This window comes from Chlorocebus sabaeus, chromosome 13 (genome assembly GCF_047675955.1).
Source record: "Chlorocebus sabaeus isolate Y175 chromosome 13, mChlSab1.0.hap1, whole genome shotgun sequence".
Taxonomy (NCBI): domain Eukaryota; kingdom Metazoa; phylum Chordata; class Mammalia; order Primates; family Cercopithecidae; genus Chlorocebus; species Chlorocebus sabaeus.
The window spans coordinates 90830892-90854342 of record NC_132916.1 but is presented as its reverse complement, the minus strand read 5'-3'; positions in this window follow the sequence as shown (position 1 = coordinate 90854342).

Sequence of the window (23451 nt, the reverse complement as noted above, 5' to 3'; positions counted from 1 at the left end):
AACAAAAATGTTATTAATAACCCTTGGTGGCCAGCCATCTCCTTCCCTTGCTCTTCCAGGGAAGTATCTGCCTAGTTTCATTTTGTTATTTGATTTCATTAAATATTTTTCAGACATCTGCTCCCAGGCTCTCTGAGACAACAGTGAATTCTACTTAGAGATGAAATTGCACGTGAAGGAGAAGGTACAGCAGAATCCCTGAAACCTGATGATCCCTTTAAAGGAGTTTGGAGAACTGCAAGCACAACCTCTCCACTAAACACCATTCAACTGGAGGCCAAGGAGCCACATGACTGAATTACTCCTTGAAAATAATACGATAGAAGAAATGAACAATAGAGCAACCACTCAGCGAATAAGACCCTGTTTATTGTGCTGAATTAGATGCTCAGCTGTTTGGTTGTAGCAGACTCTGTCAGTGCTCTGTCTCTTGTCTCCTCAGATCCCTCTGTCGTGTGTGTGTGCGTGTTGTGTGTGTGCGTTTGTTCTCTCAGCACCTTCCAATTTGTGATTACTCTCAATAGCCAACAACTGTATCAATTGTTGAAGGGCTGCTCTCAGGCTTCCACTTTGTTGGAAAGGCAGGGAGCCTGTGAATTTATGCCCCTCCCGCTGCAGACAGCCTTAATCAATGACAAGCAGGTGTGAAGTATAAATATACCAGCTCCCTTGCCCTTGATGGAAACTACTCTGAGTGGTAAACTGTGTTGTCTTCAGAGCTTCCCTGCAGGACTGAGCAAAAGTTACTGTAGTGGTTTTAAAATATGTCCACAAATTATTTGAGGCTCCTCCCTTAAAAAGGTGAAAGCTAATTTTTCTTCTCCTTATATGTAGGCCAGACTTGGTGACTCACTTTTAAAGAATAGAAGGTGGGGAGCAATGCTATGTGACTTTCAAGGCTAGGTCATATAAACAATGGGTTCTGTCTGGCACTCTTTCTTGGACTACACATTCTGGAGAAAACAGCAGCCACATCATGAAGACACTCAAGCAGTCCTGGGAGAGGTCCATGTGGAGAGGAATGAGGTCTTCTGACAACAGCCAGCACTAACTCACCATCCATGTGAGTCACCTTGGAGGTGGATCCTCCTGCCCCAGATAAACCTTCAAATGACTGCAGCGCCAGCTGACATCTCAAGTGGAACAACTTGAGAGACCTCCAGGGAGAGATACCCAGTCAAATCACTCATGAAATATTAATCCACATACACTCAGAGGCATAATAAATATTTATTGTTGTCTTAAGCCACTATACTTGGACAGTTTGTTACACAGAAATATATAACTGATACAATTTCTCTCCAATAGACTTTCCTTAATCCTGCACCTTTGTTTGCCTTCTTCCCTTCCTAATCATGCTTTCCCCTTTATTCCCCTATGGACTTTCCCTAGGAACACTTCCTAATAAATCCCTGTCACAAGAAGTGTCTTGGAATCAAGTTCCTCTTTTGGTTAAACCTTCTCATAAAATAGTCCTAGTTCAGGTCCTTTCTCCTGGCTCAAGTTGGCTTCTACTTTTGAAGAATTTTCTAAACTAGTTTTACCTTTTCCCATACTAATTATCCTCAATCCTTTCCTTTACCACCTACAGCATGGCAACACACTTTCCTCAGTTCGCGAACCACAGGTGAGCATGAGGTTGATGTCATGAAAGCAAGCAAAGAGAGGGAAGACCTTTTATCCACCAGCTGCCAATGTGGGCATTTCAGCACCTTGACAGACAATCTCCACTCTGCCTCTGCATGCTCAGAGTGACCCGCGGGAGCTGCTAGTTTGGCGGTGGGATGGAAGGTGCCTCTACTGCCTAGCTGCAACTGCAGGTGGTGGGAGAGTCCTTGTGAGCTTGGGCTGCATTTAAGTCAGACAGCAGTTCATATTTGGATGGAGTGCTTCTCTGGGCATTATGGGAAGTAAACTGTGAACCAATGTGAATTCCTTTTTACAAGTAAACTTCAAGGGAGAACATAGGTTCTATAAAATCTATGCTCCATCAATTTCTCCCAATGAAGGAAAAAACAAAACCATGAATAATCTTGGGGTATTTCCAACACGAAACTCATGGCCTTGAGAAGCAATGCTACTGTAATATGGACTGTTCTGAACCATCAGAAACTGCAAGATAATATACACAGCCAGAGATGAACAAGAGGTTTGAGAATAGACTCTTTTCTTTGCCTCTTCCAGAAGCTGCTGGCATTTTTTGCCTCCTGGCTGCACTATTCCAATCTCTGCTTCCAGCATCATCCTTGTGATTATACTTAGGGCCCACCTAGATCACTTAGGGGAATCTCTCCGTCACAAAATCCTTAACTTAATCACATCTGCAAAAGTCCCCTTTACCATTTAAGGTAAATATTCACACGTTCCCAGGATTAGGAAGAGCATATCCTTGGGGGACCATTATTTAGCCTATCGCATTGCCCTTCTTTTTGAGCCAGGAAGCTCTCTTCCTGGGCATTGAGTGTTGGCCCTCCTGTTCTTTGCATTAGCAGCTCCAAATACAAAATAAAAAATAATCTTCTGGACAAAAGAGGGCTGAAATGATTTCTCAGTAGACTTGGACCTCCTCGATAAATGAGAAAACTGTACTTTTAACCTGGATACCTTCAGAACCTTGCCCAAAATAAGATCATAGCTCGTTTGCCAGTTCGAAAGATTGAGTGCCTTATCTGGCCCCACAATGGAAAACAATATTTCCAACCCTATTGAGAGATTCTACGTCACCTCACCCACATCCCATCCTTCATCCCCCTCAGAACCAAAGGGCAAAGAAGCTAGGAACACCTAGAGTGGCAGCAGTTTCCCCTGGTGAAAACATGATGGAAATGCTGGGAGTTTTATCAGTTTTATTTATCTGAGAAATGTCCTCCGATGCATCATTATGTTCCCAGATTCACAACTGATATCCAGACCAAGGAATGTGTAAAGTCATATGGTGGGGGCTGAAAATATCCAGACTTGTGAAAAACACAGAGCAGGAAGCCTGAACTCCCTCTGGAGATGATGAGAGAGATAGTAAAACTTAAGTTTTCACACTCACACACACATGCTCACACACACACAATTGCACAGAGATTGAGAGGGAAACCACTATTGCGACAAGAACTCCAGGACTTAAAGAGTCCCTGGTGGTACAAAGGATCCAGATATCAGCTAATATATGCTGCCAAACAAGTGGACTCTCTAGGAGAATCTGATTCTATGAGCCAGCAAAAGGCCTGGCTGGAGAAAGTCCTTCAGGAGGTGTGGGACATGTTAGTGCTTTGGACTCAAGGGATCAGGACATTTTTTACAAGTTAAAAAAAAGAAAGGAAACACGGAAGAGATCATATGGTAAGGTGCTAGGCTCTTATTGTTTCTGGGCTTAAGTCCTAAAAATCAGGACAAAAGGAAAGAATTAAGTATGGTTTAACACACACACAAACACACATACACTGATTTTTAAAATTTATTTATATAAATCATGTCTACGGAGGATTTTCCAACCTAGGTTGTCTGTGGTGAGAAAGCAGAGACTATTTAAATAAGCTTCCAGGGAAGGAATTGCAGGAGACAGTTGCTTTGTAAGATGGAAACATAGCACATGAGACCCATTCACCCCTTCACTCAAAATAAAAGTCTCTCATTTGAACTTGAATCTCTAATCAACAGACTTCATGGCTGCCACCAGTCTTTCTCTGTTTCACCTTTATAATCTGTAATATGGTCTCATCTTTAAAAGGGATGTGAGGTTTAACAATGTTCCTGCAGTAATTGGCTGCTCAATTTCTTCATACGAATTTGTGTTTAAAAAGAGGCATTACTGTAGCCTTGTAGTATAGTATGCAACCAACCCAAATGCCCATCAATGATAGACTAAAGAAAACGTGATACATATACACCATGGAATACTATGCAGCCATAAAAAGGAATGAGATCATGTCCTTTGTAGGGACATGGCTGGAAGCCATCATCCTCAGCAAATTAACACAGGAATAGAAAACCAACCACATGTTCTCACTCATAAGCGGGAGTTGAACAATGAGAACACACGGACACAGGGAGGGCAACAATACATACGGGGGCCTGTTGATGGGTGGGGGGTGAGGGGAGGGAACCTAAAGGATGAGTCAATAGGTGCAGCAAACCACCACGGCACACCTATACCTATGTTACAAACCTGCACATTCTGCATATGTACCCCAGAACTTAAAGTAAACAACAACAACAAAAGAGGCCAGATTCATTTAATCTCAATACTAGGACCCCATTGATTTTAGAGGACATGTGTTCTTATTCCAACAGGCTTCAACGTTCTTTGGTAGCTAGGAAAACATCCTTCCCTGATCCATCTGCTGTCTGACCAGAGACTTGAAGAATCCATCAACATGTGGCTATGTGTTAGGAGAAGGAAATATGATCTAAGCCTGAATCCTTAACAACTATTTTCCAAGGAAAGAGTAAGGGAGGAAGGAAACCAATTTTCTTGCCCGTTTGCTTAAATTCTTACCCTCTATATGTGCTTTATGTTCATTATCTTGTTTAATCCTCACAAGGCCTGGGGCAAGAATATCTGCAGATGAGTTCTCTACGAGGCTCAGAGAGAATAAGTATCCTGTTTGTTATCAGACAGTCAGTCAGTCTGATTCCAAAGCCCACGCTCTTTTCTTTCAGCCTTTAGAGATAAGTCAGAGTCTTAGTGCAATAGCTGTAGCATATTCTCCCTGTAATGACTATGACATTCCGGTCATTATCATCATGATGTGTTTTTTGTTTATGCAGAACTGTAATGTCCATGGGTAAAAAAATCAACTTGAATAGGGTTTGGCAGACAGTGGGTCCCAAATTGACACTTACTAATTGAATGAAAATCTATGGGATTTTTTGTAGATGTTTATGTCAAGAGTGGAAAACATGAAATTCTGTGGCAATGGTGTCAATGTCCTCGGTTTACAGTTCCTAGAACCTTTCTATTTCTCCTCTCTGCTCTCTCATCTCATACTCTACTGTTGAAGAGGCCGCTAGCTGCTGCTCATCTCCCATGATGCTGCCATAAGCAGGACTGGCTTAGTGATGGCAGTGCTGTCTTCTATGGCACCAGCAGAGGCAAACAGAGACTCACATGTGATACTTCGAACTTGGAAACATCCTGCTTTGCAATGGAAACCCATATTCCTTAAGCTCAGATCAAAGCAGTGTTGCTCCTATTTTTTTTTTTTTTTTTTTTTGAGACGGAGTCTGGCTCTGTCACCCAGGCTGGAGTGCAGTGGCCGGATCTCTGCTCACCGCAAGCTCCGCCTCCCGGGTTTACGCCATTCTCCTGCCTCAGCCTCCGGAGTAGCTGGGACTACAGGCGCCTGCCACCTCGCCCGGCTAGTTTTTTGTACTTTTTAGTAGAGACGGGGTTTCACTGTGTTAGCCAGGATGGTCTCGATCTCCTGACCTCGTGATCCGCCGTCTCGGCCTCCCAAAGTGCTGGGATTACAGGCTTGAGCCACCGCGCCCGGCGTGTTGCTCCTATTTTTAATGGCACAGTGTCCTTATTTTCTGAGAGGCCCAGGCAATCTAGATGATAGGTGTGGGATCATAGCACATGATCATAACATATACCTAAAAGAGTGTAGTTTACATACACACACATTCTTCATATTAGGAAACAATGCAATTCTCATTACTTCTATGGTCATTTAGGGCTTTTAGATGAGCAACTACGTAACTGGCAGCACTGCTCACCAATGCAATATTCCCTAGTGCCAGCTTCTATGTGGAATCAATTCATGTGTCAGAACAACCAGTGCATTTGGAGCATACAATGTGTACTTTGCACAAATAGGAATGAGCCCCGACTGGTGAGAGAAGCTGAATCTGATGGGCAATAAGACCACTTGGATTTCCGGGTGACAACCCAAATTAGCTAAACTTGACAATGCTGCAAAATTAGCTGCTGATTCAAGCAAGAATTCTCCTGTCCCAAAGATGGATCCTGGCAACTCATGAGGAATCACCATGGTAATCACAAAGTTTTAGAAATTTAAGACCCAGAAAAAATTCAGAATAAAAATTATATGCATCAGAAGCAAAATGATAAAATATATAGAGTTTTTTGTGCAAAATACATCTTCCATATCAAATTGTATCTTATCTATAAAATGATTTTTAAAAAGTAATTTTAGGTATCAATGGAGATATTGATGAAAAAAGAGGCATGAACTAATAAATTAAGCATCCAAAACCCATCCGTAGACCCACACTCATACCTCCAATGAAAATAAAGATGGATCTGTCATCCATGTGTTCATGAAGAAGCAATACAACAACCCCAAATATTCCTAAAATCAGGAACACATCCACAGCAATGTATTAGCATCCCACTGGCTGTTTATTGACAACTTAGCATGTTCTGGAGGTGGGGGGAATAGAGTCACTTAAATCCTTAATTGGTAGACACACATTTTCCACACCACTAGAACTTCAAACATCAGCTTCTATCCCCTTTCCAAATAAAACCCTAACCAGTCACATGTCTCACAAAGGCCCACTAAAATATGAATGTACTTGAATACATAGTGAACTTAATTGCTGATATTCCTTGGCAAATCAGATACACTCTTAACAGCATAATAATGAGTATGCATAGAGACTCCCCAGTGTGACCAGATATACATGTAAAATAAATTAATTAATTAAAACTGGCATGCTAAATAAAGTTGTCCTGCCATCTCAGGTTAGCATCTGTTTCTAGTTTTCCTCAACAGTTTTCTCTGAGCCTATTTTCTCAGCTCCAAACAACTGCAGCTGACCAGCCTTTCTGGCCATGCAATGTGGACAGGCCCACAGGCACCTGGGTCACCTCAGGCGTCCCCCGAACACCAACTTGGATGTCACCTCCATTAACAAGATCCTGCCATTCTGCAATTTTTTGGTCTCACATTTCAAGTTAAAAAAAAATCAGAGCCAGAAAGAAAGGCAAAAAACAAAGAAAGAAAGAAAAAGAAAAGAAAGGAAAGAAAGAAGAAAGGAAAGAAAGAAAGAAGAAAGAAAGAAAAAAGAAAGAAAGAGAGAGAAAGAAAGAAGGAAGGAAGGAAGGAAAGAAAGAAAGAAAGAAAGAAAGAAAGAAAGAAAGAAAGAAAGAAAGAAAGAAAGAAAGAAAGAAAGAAAGAAAGAAAGAGAAAGACAGAAAGAAGAGAAAAAAGAAGAGAAGAGAAAAGAGAAGAGAAGAAAGAAAAAGATTAAAACATTTTCCTGTTGGGGGGATGTTAATAATGGACAAGTGTTAGATTTGGCAATAAATTATTGTCCAGATGAAGGGAAAACAATTACAAATTAGAAACAGATTTATTCACACTCAGTGCATTAATGAAAACTTAAAAAAAATAAAAGAAGGAAAGAAAGAAGGAAAACTAAACTGTGTGTACTGTGTGGAAAAAAATAATGGCCCAGCAGGCCTACTTTTTATTAACAACTCATCAGTAAGCAGGTTGTAATTCATAACAAAGAATTCACCCCAAGGAACGCCACATGACTGTGAGTTTTTTGAGTTTCCTAAGAAAATACATATGTTGTTCCACTTGGTTTCCTTTCAATAAAACCCACCAGTTAGCACTTCATTTTCAAGCTGTTCTGACAAATCAGGTGAGTTAGCTTTGCAGAAAAAACAGAAGCCAATTTTTCAGCTGAGAATTTTAGGGAATTTTTTTAATAACTTAAATAAATTTCCCAAAAGGCAAAGAAGGCATGATAAAGGCTGTGAAATGAGTTCATTTGGAACAGCTTGAAAGAAGGTCTCTTTTAATTCACTCCATTAATTTTTTCTGAGGAAATGTTTAAGGATACATCTCTTACTGCTATCATGTGTGTCTGAAGAAAGAAGAAAAAGAAAAACTGTATGAGTTCTGAGTTTTTATAACGACTCAAAACATGATTAAAGACTTTTTGGAAAGCCCCCCTCAGCAGCTCCACCAAGTACAAGACTTAGCAATAATAGCAGCAGGGAGTTTCTGATCCCAAATACTTGCTGAGCCAGACACAAATCCCGCGACCCCCTGCAAAGTGGCCACTACCCATGATTCCCACCTGATTTCCTGAAGCTTCACTGAGGGCACCAGGCAAACCAGATCGTTTAATGTTCCCAGGAGTGAATGGGTACATTCTGCCGTTCCTCAAGAGGTATGATCTCCTTACCCCACAACCTCCCCATATCTTCCAAATTTCTCATCATCCTTTAAAACTCACTTTTTCTGGAGACAATTATTCTAAGTGAAGTAACTTGGGAATGGAAAACCAAATATTGTATGTTGTCACTCATAAGTGGGAGCTAAGCTATGAGGACATAAAGGCATAAGAATGAGATGGTGGGCTTTGGGGACTCAGGGATAAAGTGGAAAGTAGGTGAGGGATGAAAGGCTGCACATTGGGTACAGTGTACACTGCTTGGGTGATGGATGCACCAAAATCTCAGTAATCACCACTAATGAACTTATTCATGTAACCAAACACCACCTGCCCCCCAAAAATCTATTGAAATAAAATAAAAATAAAACCCACTTTAGGTCCAGCTTCTTTCAATGAAGTCTTCCCTAATCACTCTAAATGAATTTGTTCTGAGCTTCTGAAGACTCATTCAGAGCATCTCTCTCCGAATCTATGTAACACAATGTTTATTCCTCTGTTATTCTGCCTTGTATAAAGCTCCACGTAAAAGAGTTCTTTGAGAATTCAGCTTTAGGAGAAGGTGTGCATACCTGTGTCTGTGCCACAGGTGGTAAGCTACATACATACTACATCTTTTGGCCCCGTGTAGTTGTGTATGATTGTGTGAATAGTCCTGGCCAATGAGCTTCAAGCAGAAGTGACATATCTAGTCACTCTCTCCCCCTCCCACAAGCAACACAGAGGCCTAGGGTTGGAATAGTAATTTATAGGGTGGGGGTGACCTGATCTCCTGAGTCACTACAGTGCATTGTCCTGGAGATCTGCTCGACCTGCAGCCTATTTATGGGATAAGAAATAAGCATTTGTTGTGATGGAACACTGAGATTTTGGGTTAGCATGGCCTGGTCTATCATGATTGATGATGTACTTGCTCGACAGGGTTAACACAAATTATTCAGTGTGACTTGATTTTTTAATGTCGAGAATTATGTCCTCCACTATGCTTCACTTTTCATTTTGGATGCCAGGAAACTCAGAGTTTGAAACTCACATTTTGAATCTCTAGTTTAGATTCTATGGTCACCATTGTGTTTTCCTTCTTATTATTTATGATCACTTTTTAAAAAAAAAATTTAGAATTTCCTAATTCCAACTTACCAGCATATTATTGTGGGGGTTCTTCTTGTGAGCAGCTTCATACACTTCAGGATGAGATGTGGAATGCAGGCACACCTTGCTTTATTGAACTTCACTTTATAATACCTCACCGATACTGCAGTTTTTACTACTTGAAGGTTTGTGTTAACCCTGTCGAGCAAGTGCATCAGTGTCATCTGTCCAACAGCATGTGCTCATTTTAGGTCTCTGTGTCACATTATGGTAATTCTTGCAATATTTTATAACTTTTTCATTATTGTATCTGTTATAGTGATCTGTGATCAGCTATCTTCAATGCTAATATTGTAATTATTTTGGTGGCACCACAAACTGTGCCCAAAAAGACAGCAAACTTAATCAATAAATGTGTGCGTTTTGACTGCTCCACTGACCAGTCATTTCCCCTTCTCTCTCCCTCTCCTCAGCCCTCCCTATTCCCTGAGACACAACGATATTGAAATTAGCCAATTAATAACCCTACAATGGCCTCTAAGTGTTCAAGTGAAAGAAAGAGTTGCAGGTCTCACTTTAAATCAAAAACAAGAAATGATTAAGCTTAGTGAGGAAGGCATGTCAAAAGCCTAGAGAGGTCCAAAGCTAGGCCTCCAGCACCAAACAGCCAAGGTGTGTATGCAAAGGAAAAATTCTTGATGGAAATTAAAAGTGTTACTCCAGTGAGCACACAAATGTTAAGAAAGTGAGACAGCCATATTGCTAATATGGAGAGAGCTTTAGTGGTCAGAATAGAATATCAAACCAGCCACGACATTCTGTTAAGCCAAAGCCTATTCAGAACAAGGCCATCAGCATAGAGGAAAGCCCCCCCAACCAGCAAAAACATTACAACTTGCAGAAGGCTCAGATGAACATTAGCATTTTTTTAGCAATAAGGCATTTTTAAATTAAGATATGTACATTTTTTAGACATAATGCTGTTGCACACTGACTAGACTATTGTAAAATGTGACCGTAACTTTTACGTGCACTGAGAAATGAAAGAATTTGTGTGACTCACTTTAATGAGATACTTGTTCTATTGCGATGGTCTGGAACTGAACTCACAATATCTCCAAGGTGTGCCTGTACACATGCATACAAACACACACAAGCATGCACACACTTATATGGAAAGAATTAAGAGAGTTGTTTGTCTGCGTGCTTGTCTTACTCTCAATATTAGACTGGAAGCTTCTGCTAGGAGGACTGAAACCCACTCTATATGATGTAATATTTAATGTCATTGGCACATACCCTGAGCCATCTTTTCTTTCATTGACAATTGTTTCAATTTTGAGAATGATCTAGATAATACTTTACATGAAAATTCAACAATGGCTACTTTGTCTTCACACAATTCATTACTTTACCAAAAAATAAGACATAAATAAATAAATTTTTAATTAAAAACATGAAAATAAAATGGTTGTTGACAATGAACTTTGGTTTATGATTCTTGGTCAAGTTTACTTTAAAGTATACAGAAACTATTAAAATGATTCAGATCGAACTAAAAAGGATTAGTGAAAAGCCTCCAGCCTTTCCAACTGACATTTCTCCCCTCACATTCATGATGACTCTGCCCCTAAGAAAGAAGGAATATCACTGCAGGAACCCTCCATGAGAACCAGATATCTGGGAGGACACAGGTCACAATCCCTCAATCATAGCCCACAAGGGAAGATTTCAGTTCCTATTACTTCCTTGTGGGGCAGTGGCCACTAACAACCAAAATGCTTATTATCATTTGCCAGGGCCAGTGTGGTCCATGGCCACCTCTCCAGACTTACCTCTTACCCCTTCCACATCCTTGTCTGTTTCCAGTTCTTCACATGTGCCCACCATTTTCTTCCTTCATGTCTTCATGCACTGAAGCAAGCCCTCTCCACTGTTTCCTTCTGCCCCACCTGCCCTTGCCTGGCTAGCATCGTCTTGTCCTGCAGTCTTTGGTTTAAATGATACTTCCTTCAAAAAGATGTCGCTGGAGCCCCATCTATGTCAGTCACCCTGCTCCCCCACCCTTCTCCTCCACAGCACTCTGCCATAACCCTGTTTTGTGCAAGCCCCTTGAGGGAGGGAAAACCTCTGTCTTCCTCACTGCTATACCTCTAGAGCTCAGTTCAGTGCCTGGCCCTCAAATATTTGATGAGTGAGTAAATAAATGGATGTGTGTGAGAGTCAGTGAGATGGAATGGAAATTCAATGGCTCTCCCATTCCCATCACCCAGATCACAAAGTGATAAAGAAAATTGGCCAAGTGGAGAACATCATTTCCTGAATTTGACATGAACATCATCTCCTGACAGCTTCCTTTCTTATAACCTCCATGTTCAGAAAGAACCCACAAGGGTATTCTTGGTATGAAATTATCCAGATTGCAAAGGGACAAGGTAAGCAAACTTAGTAAAAGAGATAAACAAGCACCAATTTGATCTTTCAAGAAGACAGAAGACATGGGTTTGCTGAAGGCATCTGCTCCAATTGTCCACTCCTCTTGTGACCCCCCTAAGGTCCAGTCATCTACCTTGGTAAGCACCAAGAGCTCAGCACTGAGCCGTGTCTGACCTGCTCAGTCCCACCCACACTTCCTCACTCCCACTTCTTTGGCTCTCCCATCTCTTGGCTTTAGTCTCTGCCTCCTGCTACTAGCTTAGAGCCACCATTATTTGAATCACCCACTTGAGGCTACTGTTCTACTAAAAGACTTCATCTCAATCCATGACCCTTGATTACTGATGTCACTCACCCTTGATCTCATCACACTCATTTATATGAATTAAAGCCCCTCTTGCTATCAGCCCTAAACCTGCTGAAGCCACAAATGCCAGACTAGCCTCCTAACTGACCTGCCCAGGAAAGGGGAACAGATCCAAAATACTAGTGCGTTCTGGCTGGGCCCAGGGGCTCACGCCTGTAATCCCAGCACTTTGGGAGGCTGAGATGGGTGGATCACGAGGTCAGGAGATCAAGACCATCCTGGCTAATATGATGAAACCCCGTCTCTAGTCTCTACTACAAATACAAAAAATTAGCTGGGCGTAGTGGCGGGTGCCTGTAGTCCCAGTTACTCGGGAGGCTGAGGCAGGAGAATGGTCTGAACCCAGGAGGCGGAGCTTGCAGTGAGCCAAGATTGTACCACTGCACTCCAGCCTGGGTGACAGAGTGAGACTCTGTCTCAAAAACAAAAAATAAAATTAAAAATTAAAACAAAATAAAATAAAATAAAATAAAAAAATACTAGTGCATTCTGATCCCAAGTGAAGGGGAGTGAAGTACAGTTTGTTTCATCTGCTGGCTTCCCCCCAACTACAAACCTGCTCATCCTCTTGGTTAAAAATATGACTGTCACCCAGCTTCCTAAGCAAGAAACGTGGATTCATCCTTGGCTTCTCTGTCTACGTAACAAATTAGCCTGTAAGTCTGTTTCATTCCACTGATGAACCATTTCTGTCTCCTCCTCTACATCATATTTCCTATTTAGCACCTATTGTCTCCAATTAGACCACTGCAATCACCACCCAACTTGCACCCTCCTCCCTTCAGTCTCTCCTCCCTGCAACTGTCTTCTGTATTGTTATCCAAATTCGCTTCCAAACTACATTAATAGCACATTACTCCCCTGATCTAGAACCTTCCACTACACCTGGCTGCAAAACATAGTGCAAATCCCTGAAGTGCAAGGCCCTCCCAAACTAGCCCTAACCTATTCAGCCACTTTCCTTCCTACCTATGTGTCATATACTCCAGTCACACAAAACTCTTTGCTGGAGTCCTTTTATCTGGCTGGAATTCCTTTCTCTACCTCCTCTCCTCATCTCCATCTCAACCCCTCACACCATCACCAATTTCCCTATTGTTCAGGCCTCTTACTTTCTTTCCAACCCCTGTCAAGTTGGTCATTCATTCAAACAGTATTCAGTGAATACTTACTGCAGATACTTTCTGCACCCCTGATTCTCTATTGATGCTTCTCCAATAACATTTGGTGGGTTGTGCATATTGTCTTTGTTTTATACCTGTCTCTAGGTTTAGTTCAAGTAGGCACAGAGCATTTCTCATTTATCTCTAAAACCACAGCCCCTGAAGTGATGAACAATTGCATTTCTGATGAATATACTGATGAACTAATGTTCAATTTAGTCTTTGATTCATTGAAACTTTCCATTAGAAACTTAAGCCCTGGTATACTCTCATAGTGACATCTAATGATGGAGACCATTCTGTTACTTAGCTAGGACTTGAAAGATTGAACTCCTTCCCATCACCCCCTATTCTGACTTGCTGTTTGCATTTTTCCTTTCTTGATTACAGGCTGTAGGCATTGTCTTGGACTCTTTTCTCCAACTCCCACTTTGGACATATCTTTTAAACCACCCTTTCTTTCTACTCTATGGTCACTGCTACTCTCCAGGCTTTCTTTCACTTATTTAAATCCAAGATGGTTGCAGTAACCTGTTTTCCCAAGCCCTTGGCTTACCTCCACTTTCATCAAGAGATGTCATACAGCCTCCAGAATAATCCATTAATAAGTAAATACCTCTTGTTCCTCCTCTGCTTAAGGCATTTGATGACTTTCCAGTGATTTCAAGACAACATCCAATCTCTGTGACTTAGCATGTAAGATTTCCATCCATGAGACAAATACGTAATAAGTGTCTTATATGTGTCAAGCACTATTATAAGAGCTGGAGATACAGCAATGAATGAAACATTCAAAACTTCTGTTCTAATGGAGAATATATTTTAGTGGGAGAGACAGATAGTAAACAAAGTAAAGTGTGCAATATATTGAGAAAGTATAAGTGCTATGGAGAAAAATAGAATGCGGAAATGGGTAGAAAGTGCTGTGAGGGAGATGCACTATTAAATGGAGGAGGATGAGGCAGGGTGGGCCTCACTGAGAAGGTGGCATCTGAGCAAAGACTCAAGGAAGTGATGCAGGGATTCATAAGGATAGCTGAGGGAGGGGCAGTCCAGGCAGCAGGAACAGCAAGTCTGGAAGTCCAGAGGCAGAGGATGCCCAAGCATGCTGGAGAAATAGCAAGTGGCCAGAATGCCTGGAGGGGTCTGAGTGAGGAGGAGAGGGAGAAAAGAGAGAAGAGGGCAGGGTGGAAATGGGACAGACCATGCAGGACCTCACAGAAAAACTGTGTGAGGGGTTTTTTAGCAGAGGAATAGAATCTGATTTCCATTTTACCAATTTTACCAGGACAACTCTGACTGCCCTGTTGAGAACAAATTATAAGAGAATGAAGGTGGACTTGGCCCACACTGCTAGTTACATCTCCCAGCACTCCCTGCCTCCTCCTCCCCTAATACTCATAGCTGATGCTTTGACAATGTCCCACTGAAGTTCTTCAGACTCCCTGTTTCATGCCCTGTACCCTTCCAGGTAGCATCCTGGGCCTGCAATAATTCTGTCCAACCTCCAGGCCCAATATGTGAGAACTCTGCTTATTTTGCCAAATCTGGCTTAGAAGTGCCTCTTCCAGAAGACCATCGTGACCATGCCTCCTCCCAAATAGGATTAATTTTGCACTCCTCTGGGCCACCTCTGAACTCACTTGTCTGTGCTTCTATTTGTTGCTCTTATCTGTCTACACATTTGTCTTTTCTACTAGACTGATAAATTTTAGTTTTATTTGTGAGTGCCTGGTATATCCTAAAGGCTTACTAGGTGTATTAGTCCATGCTCACCTTCTCTAAAGAACTGCCTGAGACTGGGTAATTTATAAAGAAAAGAGGTTTGATTGACTCACAATTCCACATAGCTAGGGAGGCCTCAGTAAACTTACAGTCATGGTGGAAGGGGAAGCAGGCAGGTCTCACATGGCAGCAGGTGTGAGAGAGAAATGAGGGAAGAGTCCCTCATAAAACCATCAGATTTTGTGAAAACTCACTCACTATCATGAGCATGGCATGGAGGAAACCACTCCCATAATCCAATCACCTCCTACCAGATCCCTTCCTCGACACTTGGGGATTACGATTCAAGATGAGATTTGGGTGGCAACATGCAGCCAAACCATATCATTCTGCCCCTGGCCGTCCCAAATCTCATGTTCTCACATTTCAAAACATAATCATGCCTTCCCAACAGTCCCCTAAAGTAAAGTCATTTCAGCATTAACTCAAAAGCCCAAGTCTAAAGTCTCATATGACACAAGGCAAGTCCCTTCTGCCCAGGAGCCGGTAAAATCAAAAACAAGTTAGTTACTTCCAAGATAGAGTGTACAGGCATTGGATAAATGCTCACATTCCAAATGGGAGAAATTGGCCAAAACAAAAGGATCACAGGCCCCATGTAAGTCTGAAATCCAGCAGGGCATTCATTAAATCTTAAAGCTCTGAAATGGTCTCCTTGGACGCCATGTCTCACATCCAAGGCATGCTGATGCAACGGGTGAGCTCCCATGGCCTTGGGCATCTCTGCCTCTGTGGCTTTGCAGTTTACAGCACCTCCCCACCACTTGCTTTTATGGCTGGCCTTGAGTGTCTGTGGCTTTTTCAGGCACATGTGCAAGCTGTTGGCGGACCTACCATTCTGGGTTCTACGGGACGGTAGCCCTCTTCTCACAGCTCCACTAGGCAGTATCACAATGGGGACTCTGTGTGGGGGCTCCAACCCTATATTTCCCTTCTGCACTGCCCTAGCAGAGGTTCTCCATGAGGGCTCCATGCCTGCAGCAGACTTCTGCCTGGACACTCAAGCATTTCCATACATCCTCTGACATCTAGGTGGAGGTTCCCAAATCTCACTTCTTGACTTTTGTGCACCCCCAGGCCAAACACCTCGTGGAAGCCACCAAGGCTTGGGGCTTGCATCCTCTGAAGCAATGACCTGAGCTGTACCTTGGCATCTTTTAGCCGTGACTGGAGCTGGAGCAGCTAGGCCTCAGGGCATCAAGTCCTGAGGCTGCACAGAGCAACAGGGTCCTGGAGTGGCCCATGACACTATTTTTTCCTCCTAGGCCTCCAGGCCTGTGATGGGAGAGGCTGCTGTAAAGATCTCTGACACACCCTGGAAACATTTTCCACATTGTCTTGGCAATTAATATTTTACTCTTTGTTATGTATGCAGATTTCTGAGGTTGGCTTGACTGTCTCCCCAGAAAATGAGTTTTTCTTTTATAATACATGGTCAAGCTGAAATTTTTCCAACCTTTTACTCTCTGTAAACTCTTGAACACTTTGCTGCTTAGAAATTTCTTCCATCAGATACCCTAAATCATCTCTCACATGTTCAAAGTTCCACAAATCTCTAGGGCAAGGTCAAAATGCTACTAGTCTCTTCGCTAAAGCATAGCAAGAGGGACATTTGCTCCAGTTCCTAATAAATTCTTCATCTCCATCTGAGACCACCTCAGCCTGGACCTCATTGTCCATATCACTATCAGCATTTTGGTCAAAACCATTCAACACATCTCTAGGAAGTTCTAAACTTGCCCACATCTTCCTGTCTTCTTTTGAGTCCTGCAAACCATTCCAACCACTGACTGTTACCCGGTTCCAAAGCCACTTCCACATTTTCAGGCTATCTATAGAGCAGTGTCCCATTCCTGGTACCAATTTCCTGTATTAATCCCTTCTCACATTGCTGCAAAGAACTGCCCAAGACTGGGTAATTTATAAAGCAAAGGGATTTAATTGACTCATAGTTCTGCATGGCTGGGGAGGTCTCAGGAAGCTTACAATCATGGTGGAAGGGGAACTAGGCATGTCTTACATGACAGCAGGCAAGAGAGAGTGAAGCGGGTAGAGCCCCTTATAAAACCATCAGATCTCATGAGAACTCACTAATATGAGAATGGCATAGGGAAAATGGCCCTCATAATCTAATCACCACCCACCATATCCTTTCCCTGACACATGGGGATTATAGTTTGAGATGAGATTTGGGTAGGGACACAGAGCCAAACTATATCACTAGGTATATGTCAGAGTAAGGAAGAAAGAAAATAAAGTTACAGAATAGGCCCCAGAGCTGGTCTGAGGGCCTGGGGGCATGAGTCCCAGTAATACTGGTATCAGTTTTATGTCTCTGGCTAATTTCGGGGAAAACTGTGAGCAAGGTTATGTTGGCCTGGGTAGGTGTGGGTGGGGGTGGCACATGAGGAGTATGCTCAGGCTCAAGTGCTCTATACCATACTATGCTCCATGGTCTTGTGGCATTCTGTACAACTGCAGTATCGATGTACCTGGCCTGGGTGATGTGGTCTCTGACATACCTGAACTAGCCCTAATGCAGAACCACTATTTGTATATAAGGCTCGGATTAGGGGTGAATTGAACTTCTTCAAGTCTAATATGACTCTCATTTGCTCAGAATATATCATCCATAACTATGTACTTCTCCGGAGGGAAGGTTTGAGAAGCCTTTGGGCTTCACACCTATACTGAATTTCTTCTACATCTTAGAATATTAAGAAGTTAGGTAAACTTTGTTTGATTTGCCTGGATGCTATCTGTCTCAAACCTTTCCACTAATCCAAATTTGCCATCAACATTTGTCACTATAGTGGCCACATGATGGAAAAGATGGAGGGAGGTGAGACTTATGCTTGTGACTGGATGGTGCTGAGTGCCTTCAACAGTGAACAGACATTCAGAGGACATTTGAAATTGTACTTGCCTTGGTGCTTACTAGGCCAAAAAGCTGAATTTAGGGAAGTCATGAGCCAAGAATCTCCTGGTTCTGATTCTGTGCCAGGCAGCATGGCCTTTGTCTAGTATCTGTATGCATTCCAGGGAGAGACTACACTTTCTACACCAGGCAGAGTCTGCTCAGAGACCCCCAACATGTGCCCTGCTCAATTCAGGTGGTGATTGTGCTCCCAGGGTTTCCCTGATCTACAAAACCTCTCTTACTGCTAATGATCTATCTGAATATCCTAATCCTCTGTCAAAACCAGTGGAAATTCCGACTCCCCCATGTACTCTCTGATGCAAATGAAAGACCCACCAGGCCCTATCAAAAGAAGTTAGGTCAACACTCAAAGAAACCAGAAGAACCACATACTTACCTCAATTATTCAACCACTAGTGCCTGTGCTAGTAGTTGAACCTTCTTCTCTAACCTTCCCTAAGCTTCTTCTCTAACCTTCTATGGTACATATACACCAGTGATTCTGTGTGCCTGGATTCAGAAGTGCTGAATCAGCAATATGGGTTTAAAAAGCCCTCAAAGTCATTCTCATGCACACTAAGGTTCACGCTTCCCTGATAAAGATGATAATAGACACCGCAATATTCAACGATTTTCTGAATCACTTTGTGGATTCTTTCTTCTCCATTTTTCTATATATATCCTCCATTATCTATAGGTATAAGGGTAACACTTTATACCTCAACAAGATCAAGCACATATTGGCACTAAACTGTATTTTGTTGAGTTGATGAAACACCTCCTGACAATACTTTTTCTGAATCCCTGCTACACCTTACATGAGCTGGGCATAGACTAAATTTTGCTTCTGTTGTGTGCCCTAAAATGAGATCCTACTGCTAAAAAAGAAATTGACCACCTCAAAGCAAATTGACTGACCTCTAATAGACACCTGCAATCCACTGCTTCTCATAAGCAAGTAATTTTCAAGGAGTCAGGAAAGAAGGACTGAATGGCCAGATTGCCACATGGCTGAGAACAGCAGTTTCCTAATGGAAGCCACATAGCCTGCCTTCCAGAAGAGGAAGCAGGCAAATGGTCTTGGTTCTTGTCTGGGTAGGAGGGGGAAAGGCTTGGTGAGGGTAAACTGGTATGTTTTTATGTCATTGGGTAAAGAAAAGTTAATGTCATACTCCTAGTGATTCCTGTAAATAAAGATAAAAGTAGAGGCAGGATATTATCAAGTTTTAATACAGCTGCTGGAGCTTGTTACTCAGGGCTCAATCAACAGAGCTCAGAAACAGCTGGCTTTAAAGGTGAACGCCAGATTAGGGTACCCAAAGGTGCTGATGTTAATGTGACTAAAGCCACATGTTTCATTAAACCTCTTCCAGCCTCTCCCTCTCTGATGGTTATAGCAAGACCTTGTCATGAAAACCCTCCCAGGTGTGAAGAACTCAAACAAAAAGAAAGTTGACCCAGATCTGGTAGATTACATGAGGTTTAGAAGCTGAATTTGAAAGGTGCCCAAAGGAAGAAAATTGACTTACCCTTTTTTGAAGAATAGAGGATGTAGGACAGCACACATCTGTAAAGACCAAGTTATAGTTATCCAATTTAAGCACACAAACACATGCACATGCACAAACACAAGTGTACATACACGTACATATGCAAACTCACTGGAACCCTTTTTCCCTTTAAACCCCAGACTGCTAGAATATTATCTAGTTGTTAGATATTGATTCTCTTTGCACTTTTGTTAATTCTCTAGGATCAAATTTCTTTATGTATTCTTGGCCTTTTAATTTCATAGAGTGGGACGTTCCATAAAAAGAGAACGTGTAAAAATTATGATCTGTCTTTCATTTTTCAAGTGGGAATTGTGAAATTTATGCTCATCCGTCCATAGAGCCTTACCTTGGAGCTCATGTCTGTTCTGCAAAATGATGGCTAGTGTTCATGGGAGCGGCGAGGGTATCCATGGACTGCACAGCCCGGGATGGGGATTCCAAGGTGATGGAAACTGTTCTCATTCTCAAGGAACTTGGAATCTAGAGGGAGGGCAAGCAAGTCTACATTGATCATAGGGTATGCTGCAAAGTAAACACAGGGTGGCATATACGCAGAGACAGGCACATGAAAGACCATGGCAAGAGGAGGCTTCTGACAAGAGGATAAGAAAATACCATCATGCAAAAATACCATCTAAGTAGGCATGTAGAACTGATGTTAAAGGGAAGTCTGAATTGTTCAGGACAGGACTTAGAGGCTAGTTTGGAAAAGGAATGGTGAAGATAGAAGAAATAGAGGAGGGAAATTTATGGAAGCCTCATCAGCAGGGCTGCAGGGCCTGTTGCATGTTGGGGTGAGAAAGAGGGACTTCTAGAATGACCCTCAGCTTTCTGGAACTGGGGTCCTTTGCCACCTTCCCAAGTAGTGAGAGAAAAATGTGTAGCTAAGTAGGTAAGCACAGAGGGAGTTATACAAAAAGGGATAGGAAAGTGTGGCCCCTGGCACAGTCTTCCCCTGTTTAGCCTTATCCTAAAGTCTACCTGCCAACAAGAATGTGCTCATTCGCTGACCTCTTGCAGATGCCAAGGTCGCACTCCACCTTTCTCCTTTTTTGGCCTAGAAAAGTTTGTGTCACAGTCCAACTTGACGGACTGGTAGAAAACACATGAATTATTTGATTTCCAGCCCAGCAGATTGGTTTTCCACACCCAGCTTCAGCAATAGATAAATTTATGTTGCTTACAGCATTTCAGGGTGGCTGATGAGATAAGAAAGGCTTATAGTTTGTGGTACTTCAACCATTCTTGCTTATGTTTATGTTGCTTACACTAATGTTGGGTCACTGGTAGGAAGCTTTACTTATAAATAATTTTCTCCAAATTTTCCAAAATCTGTTTCTCAAAGTTCACCTACTTGGGACATGCTAATGCTCTTGATGTTCTACAGATATGGTTACAGGCGTGACAGACCAGCTTACTTGCCAATGTTGAGTTAGGCAGGTGGTGTCTGAACCACGATCGGTCTTCAGATCTACAGTCTGCAACAGTGAACTTCATTTCTGTGACTGAACAGAAAAGTACAGTCTAGTGTTGATGTGCAAAACTTAAGAGAAAAATAAAATATTGGGGAAGGGAATCTTAAGAATGGACAATATTGATCAGTTTCTGATTTTTAATACATTTTAATTGAACAGAATTATCCATCATAGATTTGATACACATATTTCATATGCAATAAACACATTGTTAATTGTAAAGAAATAAATAAATAAGAGAATGCAAGTTAAGAAACCCAAAAAGAGAAAGAAAACTACTATAATTTCTACTGTTGACAATTGGGATACATGTCTATGTTAATGAGTGTATTTGAACACAGTTTTGACAGATCTATAAAATACAATACATATTTTTTGTTCGCACTTACTTTTCATCAGATAAAATGTCAAATATATTTCCTTAGAAATAAAAATACTTTTGCAGTATTATTAGTGGTTGCACAGTATTACATCTTATGCAATTATGATTTATTTAACTTACTAGACAGCTAAGTTACTTTCAGTTTTTCTTTATTATAAACAATTCTTCTCAATCACATATTCTCAGAATTAAATATCTACTTGCCTTCTTTGTTGATTTTCATTAGAAATATTTCCTTGCAAGTGCATAAAAAGTCGGTCAATGTAATTAATTGCTTCATTTAAATATTATAATTTTTAAAAACTTAGGTCACAAATTATAATCTTTTCTTTAAAATTTTACCTTATGTATCTTTCCCATTCTGTATTGAATAGCTTACAATGTAAATGCATACCATAAGTAATTTGCTTATGGAATTTAATTCAACAAATATTAGTACTGTGCTGGAGACATCTTCAGAAGATTACTCAGTGATCCTTAATGCCTAAGAATCTATAATAGAAATGAGAAAAGGATACAAAGAGCTGTGAAGTAGACCACTCATGCCATCAGGAAGGTCTAGATGGCTTTTGGAACTCTGGAAGCCTTCACTATTTGGGAGAATGAGAAAGTGTTTCATGGAGCAGTAATTATGTGAAAAGCATTAGATTTCATATGCAACACAGAAGAAGTCAACACAATATGAAGATAAATTACATATAGAGGCTGGGTGTGGTGGCTCACGCCTGCAATCACAGCACTTTGGGAGGCTGAGGCGGGTGGATCACCTGAGGTCAGGAGTTGGGGACCAGCCTGGCCAACATGATGAAATCCCGTCTCTACTAAAAATACAAAAAATTAGCCAGGTGTGGGAATCTCTTGAACCCAGGAGACAGAGGAGAGCCAAGATCATGCCACTGCCCTCCAGCCTGGGCAACAATGAAACTCCATCTTAAAAAAATAAAAAATTATGGAATTTTTGACTCATTACATATCTTCAAAAAATTTCAAATCCAAAACAATTTATTTTTGTTTTACTAAGATGATAGCAACTTGACCAAATAGAATATTTATCAGAAGGAAACTTGCATTTGAATTCCAGCGAGGCCCATTTCATTCACAAAGTACAGGGAAGAAATAGAGAATCTGAAAGCTTAATAGAACATTAGTTGGTACTGCTCTCTAATGTTTTCTCAGAGGAAACTGCAATTTGTAGAGGCTATGTACCTCATGTAATCCCTAAGTCACACATCCTGGGATAGCTGAAGCAGCCCTAGAATCCAGGAATCCAGACTCCAGCTTCGTGCTCTTTCCACCACTCCATGTGGCTTTCCCAAGGGTTGCTAAGCAAATTTTTGAATGATGAGGATTTCCAGTCCAACAAGTGCAGAAACATGAAAGGATCCTTCACCTGTCATATTGAGTTGATGAACCCTTTCCTGCAAATCAGTGAGGCTGAGGAGTCCATTCAACATTCATTCACTCAACAAGTATGTACTGAGTGGCTATGATGTACCTGGCATTGTGCTAAACACTGGGGACCCAGTAGGGAACAAGCCAGACCTTTGGAAACACACCTGTTCAGATATCGGCATCTGCTGCTTGACTTGGGGAGGTGTAGGTGGGAGTAACCAGGTGTTGATCTGGCTCCTGGGAAAATGGAGTTCAAATGTTCCATTGCAATCCACCATGCTCTGTGCAGAGCTACACTTTGTGCGTCAATGATCTGGAAACTACATTAACACATGTAAATGATATTCCCATACAAAGATAGAAAACCATGCCCTTCTGTTACCCATCTCTCTGCAGCCCACTATATCATCTCTCCCACTGTCCATACTCACTGACTCTTTGTCTCAGATAAGCAGTTCTTCCAGTGACAGGTTGTTCACTTGGCTCTGGCCTTTACACTATCAGCTGTGGTCAGTGACTTTATCCTGTTTTCTCCATTCCTTAACATACCTGAGATAAAATCTTTTCATGAAATTGAAGAAGATGCATAGAATATGAGAGCAGAGGGAGCCTGAGAGATTGCTTGGTTCAAAAGCTTCTTTTGACAAATGAGAAAACTGAGGCTCAAAAAGGGGAAGTGACTCATTTAGGATCACACGTTGGATTTAGAGGAGTTGAAACCAGAGTCCAGGGCCTCTT